This window comes from Peromyscus californicus, unplaced genomic scaffold (genome assembly GCF_007827085.1).
Source record: "Peromyscus californicus insignis strain IS unplaced genomic scaffold, ASM782708v3 Scaffold_1__1_contigs__length_55948999, whole genome shotgun sequence".
Taxonomy (NCBI): Eukaryota; Metazoa; Chordata; class Mammalia; order Rodentia; family Cricetidae; genus Peromyscus; species Peromyscus californicus.
The window spans coordinates 2,071,335-2,082,526 of NW_026294492.1; positions in this window are offsets into that span (position 1 = coordinate 2,071,335).

Genomic DNA, 11,192 nt, shown 5'->3' on the forward strand with positions numbered 1-11,192 from the left:
CCAAGTAAACACCTCAGTACCAAGAATGGGTTACGTCTCTTTGAGTCATTAGCCAAAGGAGTCCCATGGATCACTTCAAACATTTCAGGCTATTACCAGTGCTACTGGCTACCCTCCACAACCTGAAGGCAGACTCTATTGCTGAAGATACCATATACGTATGTCACTGAACATGGGGAAATCAAGTTGCTATTCAACTAGAAGTTTCATGCCTGCTGACAAGCATTCAACGTGCTGGAAGGTGCTGTCTAGGCTACCAGAGAAGAAAGATAATCATCCATCGCTCCCAGCTATGAACACTGTGAGCTGTAATAAGAACCTGCGTGCAAGACACACTGGCACAAATTCTCTGGAGGCCACACACCAGCTTTTCAAATGTGGGTCCTGGGGATTGAACTCAGGTCCTCGTGAAGGTAAGAACTTCAAGGTAAGAGACATCTCCCTACCCCCTACCTGCCTTATTCTAACAGTATCTAGGCAAGGCCTGCTTCTTCCTGGCCATCCTGTAGCTACTGAGGTGAAGTTCTTCAGACTCATGTCCACCTGCTGTTGTGCACACACGGGGCCCTCCTGCCATGGGGTAAGCAGCCATAAGAACCTCTTTTCATAGAATATACATAGACTTACATGCATCCATGCCATTCCTCCTTTGCTACCACAGATGATATATGTCAACCTGTCCATCCAGGGTAGTAGAAGACTGCTCCCTGCCAGTTCTGTCTCTCTGGCTTCATCTCATAAACCTCAGATAAACACCTGTACTCCACGCACAGACTCTGGTTATTTTAGTAGCATATTTTCCCCCAGGTGTCTTCTAATAGCATCATTTGCCTCTTTGCCAGACAACTCTCATCTCTCCCGAAGCCTTAAGACATCTTTCTAGTTCCCCTTAGGATTACATTGCCTGTTCACAACTATCTCTCACCATCCAAGTCTGAGCTCCCTGAGAGCAGGGACATCATTACACTTCTCTATACTCACGCCCAACCAGGTCATACCTCCCATGGGCCCTTGGACACACTTATGAACGAGGCCCAGAGCATATGCCATACCTGGGTGAGTTCTCCTCATTCATGAGTCTGTATTAGTTCCCAACCTGTGCTGAAAGCATGCTGGTCCCTCCTCTTCCATCCTTGCAGACTAAGCCAGAGTACTGGCCAGCCAGCTGGTGTTTGCTACGCCCTGCTGAGGGTGCAAGGACAGTGGGCAAATTTAGCACCTTGATTAAGAGCAAAAGAGGAATGCCAGATGTGGTGGTACACACCCTTAATCCCAGCACTCTGAAAGCAGAAGCAAGCGGACCTCGGTGAGACCAGCTTGGTTTACATAGAGCGTTCCAGGCCAGCCAGGACTGCAGAGTAAAGGACTGAGACAAGAGAGAAGGGGGTGGGGGTGGGGAACCTCAGTCCCATGGGGCAGAAACAGGCAGGACATAACTCACTAGAACAACTGGAACGGGGGGTGGGGGGGGGGGGAGTCCAGATCTGATATGACTGCCTACAGGGCATGAAGCAGTTACTTATGCAAATTTATAGGCCAGTGTGTATAACTGCAAAATACAAATCACAACTAACCTATCACAGTACAAACAGAGCCCCAGGCACTCTAGTCTGAAATGAATTCTGCTCCTGCAGCAGGCTGTTCACAGCCACCTTCATGGGACCCTGGACAGAGCCCCCTCAGCACACAGCATCAGAACCGGAAGTAGCTGTTAACTGCAGAAGTACCTATAGCCAGTACCAGGCCAGAGGCAGCTACACACTTTCATCTGTACAGGCTAGATATGACCTGCAGGATTCCTCAGCTGCCTAGGTTTGCACTGTGGGGTGGGGGTGGGGCAGTGGTCAAAGCGATACGGTTGTCTCTGCACCTCACAACCATCCCTACAGCTACCATTTCCACATCGCAAAGGTGTGGTTCTTACTGTGAGGCATAGCACTAAGTCTAGAAGACCCCGCAAATATATGCTACTTCCTACTTTACAAACGAAGAAACAGAGCAGAGAAGGCTAATGGCAGAGGGCAGAGGTAAAATCCAAGTCCAACTCAGGAGGACTGGCCTCTGAATTCCAGTTCTGCTGGGGGTGCCTGGTAGGTATGATTCCCATAATGCTATCAGCACAAACTCAGACAACAGGGAACAGGAAGCTTCCAGCCCACCTGATTCCCCTACACCCAAATCCAATCCTCCCTGTAACAGTCCCCTCAGCATGGATTTCCTGGGAGTGCCACACACCAACTGATGTGCACTGGGCTTAAGGAAGAAGACTTACCTTGCAGGTGAAGGATTTGTGAAATGGAGTGGGTCTGGGCAGAAGCATGGGACAGCTCATCTTTAAAGGCCAGAACTCTGGCTGCAAACATGTCTGGAAGAAGCTATTTGGAAAGCACTTAGCAACAAAGAAGCTACAGCAGTAGGAAGGTATGTGGTTCCTCAGCCCAACCTTGGCTGCCTGTGGCACTCCATGAGTGCTCAGGGGACACCCACGTCTTTTTTTGCCCAGGCTCCATCCAAATCAAGGCAGGGTGACATGGATGTGTTAGGGTGTCTGATAAGAGGCTCCCCCTACACTGTAAGACATGACTTCTTACACCATAACATGCCCCTGCCTGGTGGTTCCATGAACACTTTAAATCCCTCCCATGTGAGTCTAGCCCAGAAGCTAAAGCTTAAACAAAGGAGTGACTCACCTTAATCCTTCTTCAGCTTAATCACACTCAACATCTTGCATATTTCAAAAGGAACACACATTAGCAGTATTCGGTCGTGAGCATTTGAAGGTCACACTGGATTTATTCTCCACAGCTGGAATAAGAGCTGGCAAGACTGTTAGGAAGAGAGAGGGCTCAGGTTGCTGCAGGGGCCCTGAGTTCCAGCCCCTCCTTCATCACGGTTTCCCTGGAGAAGGGTCTAGGCTGGTGTCAGAGGCCAGGATATTCTGGGAACCTCATTCCCATCAGGTGGAGTTCTCTTAATTACATAGGGACAGACATTTGCAAGGCCCTTGGCCAGATCCTGGATCCTAAATGCAAGCAGCTCTTTGCTATCTTCTCTGCTTCCTTGCCTTGAATGACTGAACTAAATCATGAGTTCCCCCAAGATAACATTTCATCTCCTTTTGTCCCCAGCACTTAGCAGAGCACTGAGGCCCAATATATGCTTGGTGGATGAATGGTGCCAAATACCAATCTGTGGTGACCACAGGATAGAACACACCCTCTGCCCTGAACCTGTACAGACAAAGCTTTGAGAACTAGTCTATCGCCTTTTGTTTCAATGTTTGATAGCTATCCTTAAAATGTTGTATTCTTTCCTAAAAGATCTGGGCAATTTTGAAGGAAAGTCTGTCTCTTTACTCATTCAGTATTGACACTTACTGGAGAACAGTGGCCCAGGCTTGGTGAAGTGCACAAAATTCAATTAGCATGGGTCACGTTCTCTGTCCTTTTGACCCCTAACCTCTCAGTCTGAGCCCCCAAATGAGACAATTGCTTCAAAACTAATATTAAATATGAAGTGGAAATACTGATGAACGTGGAGGCCTGGGGTGCACCTCAGGGATAGAATGCATGCCCACCATGTTAAGGGCTTCCAACATGAAAGGACTCAGGCGCAGACACACGGGGTGCTGTGCTGTCTCTCTGGGGTGAACAAAGTCTTTGCTCCCATCCTGACTCTACTCTTAACCTGCGGCCCAACATCCTGAGATTTTTCTGTCCTCTTCCCAAGCCTCACAGTCAGCATGGGCACCCTAGGTCAGAGTGTCCTTCCAGGAGAGTGGGACCTAGCTGTGGGCAGCAGATGGACTCAGTACAGAGAAGGTCACCAGGGGATCCAACAAGAGAAGGCAGCCTTCCTGGAAACAGCATGGAGCCAGGCCTGCTACAGGGGCTGCAGCCTCCTGGAAGCCATCATCTCTAATGAATGCCACACAGCTGGCCAGATGCCACAGCCCTGACCATATACTGTCCAGACATCTACCACGCTGCACTGGTCTCCAAACATGATTGTAAAGCCCACCATGTTTTTCTTATCAAGCTCAAACCTGCCTCCTTTTAACATTCATTAGTTTTCACAGATGTCTTGAGCTTCAAAACATATACTCAAATTTCACTTCCACAAGAGTCTCCAACCAAGGTCACTCTACCCTTGCCCTGAAATTTCTTTTCCCACGGGGGTCTAAACCACCCCAGTATCTGGATATGAGGCCACTCTATGCAGCACTCAGCTTGGGGAGGCAGCCCAAGCTCCATGCATGCTAGATGGTGCTGGGCAGGGGTGCGGTGCAGAGGAGAGGTCACCGGCTGGGCCAGCGGTTAGCAGGCCACAGCTGTGCTGTGCCTGACCACTATGGTATCAGCGAACATGTATCAGTGAATGAGAGGTGCCCATGGGTGTAAGGACCATGAAGTGTGACCTGTCATGCTAGATGCCCTGAGGACTGGGTCCAAGTGTCTCTGAGCTGAGGGACACCTTGGGGCCAGCTGAGTCCCTGCTCAGTGTCTGAGGAGTTGGCAGTTCCATGACTTCTGTGCATGTGTGTGATACCCCAGCATGACCATGGGCTGAAGCCCAGGACATAGATAGTGCTCATTGTCCAGGGCAGCTCAAACCAGGTATCCAACCCAGCTATATCATCTGGAGGGATGCCTCTTCCAGGAGCAGACCACGTCCACCATGGGGTGATGCAAATGTGCTCTCTTCTCCCCTCCTTCCCCTTCCCCTCCTCTTCTGCTCTCCCTGTTCTCTCATCCCTCTCTCCCTTCTTACTCCCCTTTTTTAGCATGGAGGGGGACACTGGGAGGTCTTCATATGTTGTCCATGCTAGCCCAGAACTTCTGGCCTCAGGTAATCCCTGTTTCAGCCTTTCCAAGTAGCTGAGACTACTGAAGCTGGCTTGAATGGTCTCTCCTTGATCACATCTTATTGCTTCACAGAAACGTGCACAGGATGGATGAGTCTGCAACGTTCAACAGGAGAAGGCACGCAGGATGAATGGGCCTCATCAGTGTACACTCTTGCCCTGGCCTTCCCTCATTTCATCCGTAGCCCTCCTGAGCCACGGGCTGACATGCTTAGCCTACCCCCTCTGCAGTTCACAGTCCAGCCAATCTGGAGTTCAGATGCCTATGGAGCCTCTCAAGGCCAAGGACAGTAGCCTCATGCAGACACACCTGAAGGGTCTCTACGACATGTCAAGGTCCTGTGCAGCGGCAGTTGGGACTTTGTGCCCTGTTACTTCCCTGCCAGGATACTGCCACTTCGAGTCCTCAAGCTCCATGCAAAGGCTTCAGGCTTGTCCACTCCACAGTGTCCCCCATTTCCCCACATTCTCTTTGCTACAGGCACCATCTCTCATGGCACCTCTGAGTACTGACAACAGTGCACCGACCAAACATCGCTGATACTTGCCTGAACAGGACAAGATGAAGTACAGAAGTGATGACACTCTGGCCTTCCAGAGATGCTGCATGGTACCACTCTGACTGCTAAGGTGGGTGCACATGGCCTGTCTGCAGGGTGTTTGTGGACTAAGGGGATGAGCCAGGAATCAAAACTATGATAAAAGGGAGGATATAGGGCCAATATTTATGAAGGGTTGTCCCAGGGAACCCACTGAAGCCACATCACAGATGTAGAACTTGTAGTACTCCACAGTACCCCTTGTCTTGATGAGGATGTTGAGGCCATCACTGGCCTGAGTGATCAGAAGTGCCAGCATGGAGCACCTCCCAGAAGGCCCGGTGACAAACCTCACGCAGGGCTCTGGGAACAACAGGCTCCCTACAAACATCACAGAGTTCTACCTTCACTTTCGGGACAAGGTCCATGTTACCTTCTTTTTACAGGTGGAGACTCCTACCCAGAAAAGGAAAGAAACCTGCCCTAGTTCATCAGGGAGCCTCCCCAGTAATCATACCCAGATCCCCAGGCTATCATAACCACCTGACCTGCTCTGCTACCACGGCTGAAATTTAAAAAAAAAAAAAAAAAAAAAAATGACAGAGGGGCAGAGCTAAAGACACAGGATCACATTGGACAGAGCACTCCTGTGCTGAGTGTCCATTGACAGAGGGGCAGAGCTAGACACAGGATCACATTGGACAACGCACTCCTGTGATGTGTGTCCATTGAGGATCACCGGCTGGCCTGTGTGCAGGGAACTCACACAGGGGGGTCCACCTATTGCGACTGGTGGTCTCAGGGAACCCCTGTTCTACTGAAGATGGTGTAGCCAACAACCCATTAAGAATAACTTTCGCCTAGTATGTGCTACCAATGCTGAAACACATGCCCGGGACCAAGTCTGTTGCTCGCTTCTGGGAGGCTGAAGCCAGAGGCTGTCCTTCCATGGAATATATCCTTCTCCCCTGGCTCGTGCACTATGGGCTAGGTCCTGTACTCCCTGCCCCTGGCCTTGACGGCTTCATTAGTCAGGGCTGCACACCTCGGTCCTCCCCTGCACTCCGCAGTGAAGCCAGCTCTGAGATGGCAATAGAAAGACAATTCTAGCACAAGCCTTTCCATACGCTTATTAAGCAGCAAGACACAACAGGGCATGAATTATTATGCAATAACTCGTGCCTGGGAGCAATTCCAGACGCGGAAGTCGGCGGATTCATCATTATCATATATTCGGTTCTATTTTTCTTTTTCTCGCTATAAAAAATCATGTCTAAGTCTCCTAAAACCATCATAGTTACATCAAAAAGTGGATTGGGCTATCAACTTCGACAGTTTAAGATAAGCTAGGCGCTGAGCAGGAAAAAAACTCTTAAGAATTCTTTACTTAGGTTTGGGTTCTGTTGCTGGGAGATGATGATAAATATGTGATTTCTTATTCCTGCTTAAAAAAAAAAATACAGCAAAAAAGGAAGTTCCCAGTTTAGGGAGCCAGGTACCCTCCAAGACGCCACTGACCACCCACTGCTGCTGCACAAAAGGCGAGCGGCACACTGCAGGGCGGAACGATGGTAAGAGGGAGGCCATTCTCCCAGAAAGCGTGGAGACGGCCTCAGTCACGCAGCTGCTATTATGGATGGATGGGCATGGGGCGGCTCAATGCTATTCCGTGTCCTCACAGGAATATGGACATGGCACCTTGCCATCCCTAATGAAGAATGGACAGCAGTGATGGGCTGCAGAGTCCCTTAAAGAGACTTGAGGGAAAATTCAGGATTCTGCGGCCACCCATTCCTGGGACATTAACGATGGCCTCAGGCCAGCCGGAGGGAGGTGCCACCAGCAGCCTGAGGTAGCTCATTACAAAAGACACCCAGCTGTAGGCTCTGGCTTAGGGCCCAGCTGCGGGACTCATTAGTTACAGCAGAGAAATCAGTGATGCTGGAGAAAGTGGAGTTTGAGGTCCCACCCACCCTATGGAGAAAAGTGCCTTCTCTGTTATTCCCACATGGCTGAGGGACAAGGCCAGCACCACCCAGGAAGCATCATGACAAGGACAGCATGACCTGGTGGGGACAAGTGAGGTGGTTAGGGCCTCAGCTGAGACAGGCTGCTTTGATTTTTCAGCCCCCAAAGTCCTCAGCTGACGTTACATCCCCTTCTGAACCTTCTCAGCAATATCTACTCCAGCACCTTCCTTAGTTTCCATCTCAGTACCCGCCCCAGCACCTACTCCAATATCTACCCCCAGTGCCCATCTACCTTAGTATCTACCCAAATATTTACTCCAGCATGGAGTACCAGTGCCTACTCAGATATTTACCCCAGTATCCATCCCAATATCTACCTGAAAATCCATCCCAATACCTACCTCAGTACCTACCTGAATATCTACTCCAGTACCTACCCTAGTAACCACCCAGTACCTACCCTAATATACCCCCAAATACTCACCTCAGTACCTACATGAATATCTACCCCAGAACCCACCCTAATGTACCCAGTGCCCAGTACCTACCCAAGTATCTACCCCAGAACCCATCCTAATGTACCCCAGTGCCCACCCCAATACCCATCCAATATCTGCCCCAGAACCCACTATAATGTACCTCAGTGCCCTCCCCTGCACCCACTCTAATATCTATACCCCAGTATCTGCCCTGGTACCTCTGATATGTATGCCACAGTATCCACCCCACCCAGAACCTGCCCCAGTGCCCCCTGAGTCTCCACAAGGCCAGCAGCCAAGACATGGGGAACACCGAGCCTTAGGATCCAGCAGGCTGTCTCCTGCTGCTCTGCCTCCCTCCCATATCTGATTTAGCTGACCCCAAACCTCTGGATCTTCATCTGCAAGGCTGGAAGACTGCTGGCAAGAACACCCTGAGAACAACAGGAATCAGGAACCAGGAAATGTCGTTCAGTGAACACAGCAGAAATTCCATAATCAGAGTGGCTGATGGTACAGCCACTCTGTGTGTACACAGCTGTGCACCTCAAGCATGCACCCGTACTGAACAGCACTGGAACAGTGCTGGGTGACTGGGTTTGTGTGCCTGTTGGTACCCCAAGAGTGCAGAGCACCAAGAGTGAACTCATCGTGCACCCACAGCATCACTTAACCACAACAGGTCGGCGTGGATCGCCAGGTGTAACTGTCACATAGCAAGAGGAGACGAAAGAGGCATGTGGAACTTTGTACATTCTGCTCAGTTCTTCAGCAAACCTAAAGAATATCTACCACTAAATGCAGTGGTGTGGCCTCTCCATGAACAAAATGAGCCTTATCAACTGGTAATTTATGTGAGGAGAAACTGAGTCTCAGAAAAAGGCCCTTGTCCAAGATACCAGTCAATAACACCCATTCACAACTCAAGCCCAGTGGTCTTAACTGAGGGCCCTGCGGCCCCTGCTGTGCTTAGGGGTCACCTCCAGCCCCCCGCCCCCAAAAGGCCCTTGGCTGGCCCTTCTCATGCTGAAGCTGCAGCCCCGATGCAGATGGGCTGGAGGTGAGGCAGTTTGCCCAAGAGCTCCTAGCTCCAGCTCTGTGTGTGTAATTGGCCTGGAAGGCTTTTAACAATTGCTGATAGCTGCAGACCTCAAGAGCAGCTCTGTTATTTTCTGCATCAAAGCAGGGCCCACGCCAGCCCAGCAAGTGCAGCCCCTTCATTCTGAGACCATGGTGGGGGCTGGTGGGTGTCTCTACAAATGCGTGCTCAGTCACACATAGCTATGTGTACAGGACTGCACAGGACTGGGGTGGGGTGGGGGGTGGTCTGCGCTGCCCTGGGGTAGGCCTGGCCAATGCAGGGCCTGTGTGGTATTTGTGTCAAAGGGCACACCCCCCACCAAAGCCATTCCTCAGCAGGCTGTGAGGCACTGTACCAAGGAACTGCCAGGCATGAGCGGGAGGGACTAAGAATTATGGCTATGCCTGGTCCTAAATCACAGAGTGGTGACAGGCATTCCAACAATGATCCATGAGCAGCGGCAGAGGTCTGCATGGCAAGGCCTGTGGTTAATCTGTGTGAGCTGGTGACCTGGATGGGGCCAAGGTGCCCCCCACCCCCACCCCCCGCTGAGCCGCTGCTGGAGCTTTAGGACTGGCTCTGCTCTGGAGAGAACTAAGACACAGCAACCCCGTCTGTGATGACCTCATGTTACTTTCTTCACAGCAAAAGCCAACAACCACAAGGAGATGCTGAGGCCTAGATCAACATTAGCCAGTCCTGACAGCCCCACCTACGGGGACACTGAAGCTGGTCATGTAGATGGCTCCTGAGAGGCAGGCAGTGTGGTACTATATGGTCAAGGTGCTCACTCAGGGGGCTTCACTTTGCCTGGCACACTGCAGTCTTCACCCAAAAGCCAGTGTGCATCCTGGCCCTGTGTGTGCCCGTCGCAGGCCACTGTCATGTGAGTCTCCTTCAGTGGAGGCAAACACCCATGTGAACAGAACAGGGACTGTGATTTCATTTCACAGGCGAGGAAACGCCTCCTACGCAATTCTGAGCTTATCTGAGAGGCAGGCTTCAGACCAGCAACATGCCACCCACTTACAAGCTCTGCGCTTCCTCAGGGACGGAGTGAGACAGCTCTTCAAGAAACAGGATTTGGGATCTGCGCTTCCTCAATGAAGATGCCCATCCCTCTTGGGGAAGCTCACCAGCTTCCACATACTGAGGAAGGGCTGAGGTCCTGGGGTCCTTCTGGGAATCAACTATTTCCATCACCTGCACAGCGAGCCCACCTGTGCATCTTACCGATGTCTGAAAATTACCTGAAGTGGATGACTTGCCCCTCCCTGCCAGTACCACAAGCAAGCACACCACAGATACTGATTCCCTCTCCCTCCACTCTCCTATCCAGCCTATGCATCTCTGCCCATTCTAAGAGCCAGGCACTGGGCTGGTAATATCCCTTAGTTGGCCAGGCACCATCTGAGACATGGATGTGCTCTTTAGACGACGTTCATCCACCCAACCCAGAGCAGAACACCCAAGCTTCCCAGTTGCTCCTGTGGCCCAACACAGGTCCACACTGGTACAGGGCCAGCCAGAATGTGTATGCCAGCTCCTCGTTGCCTGTGTGCATGGATGGTGACCTAGCTCTGCTCAGATGACCCCGGCAGGCCTTTCAAACCATGCTGCTCTTCTCCTTAGCCCTAACCTCTTAAGAGGGAAAGTGGGAATGTCTTGTGCTAGAGGTCTCTCAAGCCATCCCTGCCACGGCTGCAGGACCTCCTCACTCTCAACCAGCCCAGCTCAGGATGGTCTGGGTCTCAGATACAGCACTGTCACGCTGGGCCACATCTGCCCACAGCTGCCCATGTACCTCTGCACTCCATGTATCCTCATGCACAGAAGGAAGAGTGCCAGTCCGCCCTGAAGGTGATTCACATGTGTGGAAGAGTGGGCACTCTGCTGCCACAACCCTGCTGTTTGCCTCCCAGCCTCAGCAACAGTCCATCAGGTCCCACAGAGGCCTGCCTTGCTAGAGGCATCTACATTGCTCTCCGTGTCCAAAAGAGCCCGGTGTCCCTCAGTCTGGCAGGCACAGGCCACTGAAGGCATCTGTGAGTACGGCGTGCACAGCAGCCTCAGGATAGCCCGTCTTGGTGGCTTCTGTTTGAAACCCTGATAAGTGCAATCCCATCATATTTGACAAATGAACCCCTGAAGTGGACAAAGAAATGCAAAGTCCATTAAGGGTCCTGGAACCTTACTGCTGCCCTGAAAAGTGGGCTGCCATGCCCTCTCCCTGAAGAGACCTGATCAGCCAGCCTAAAG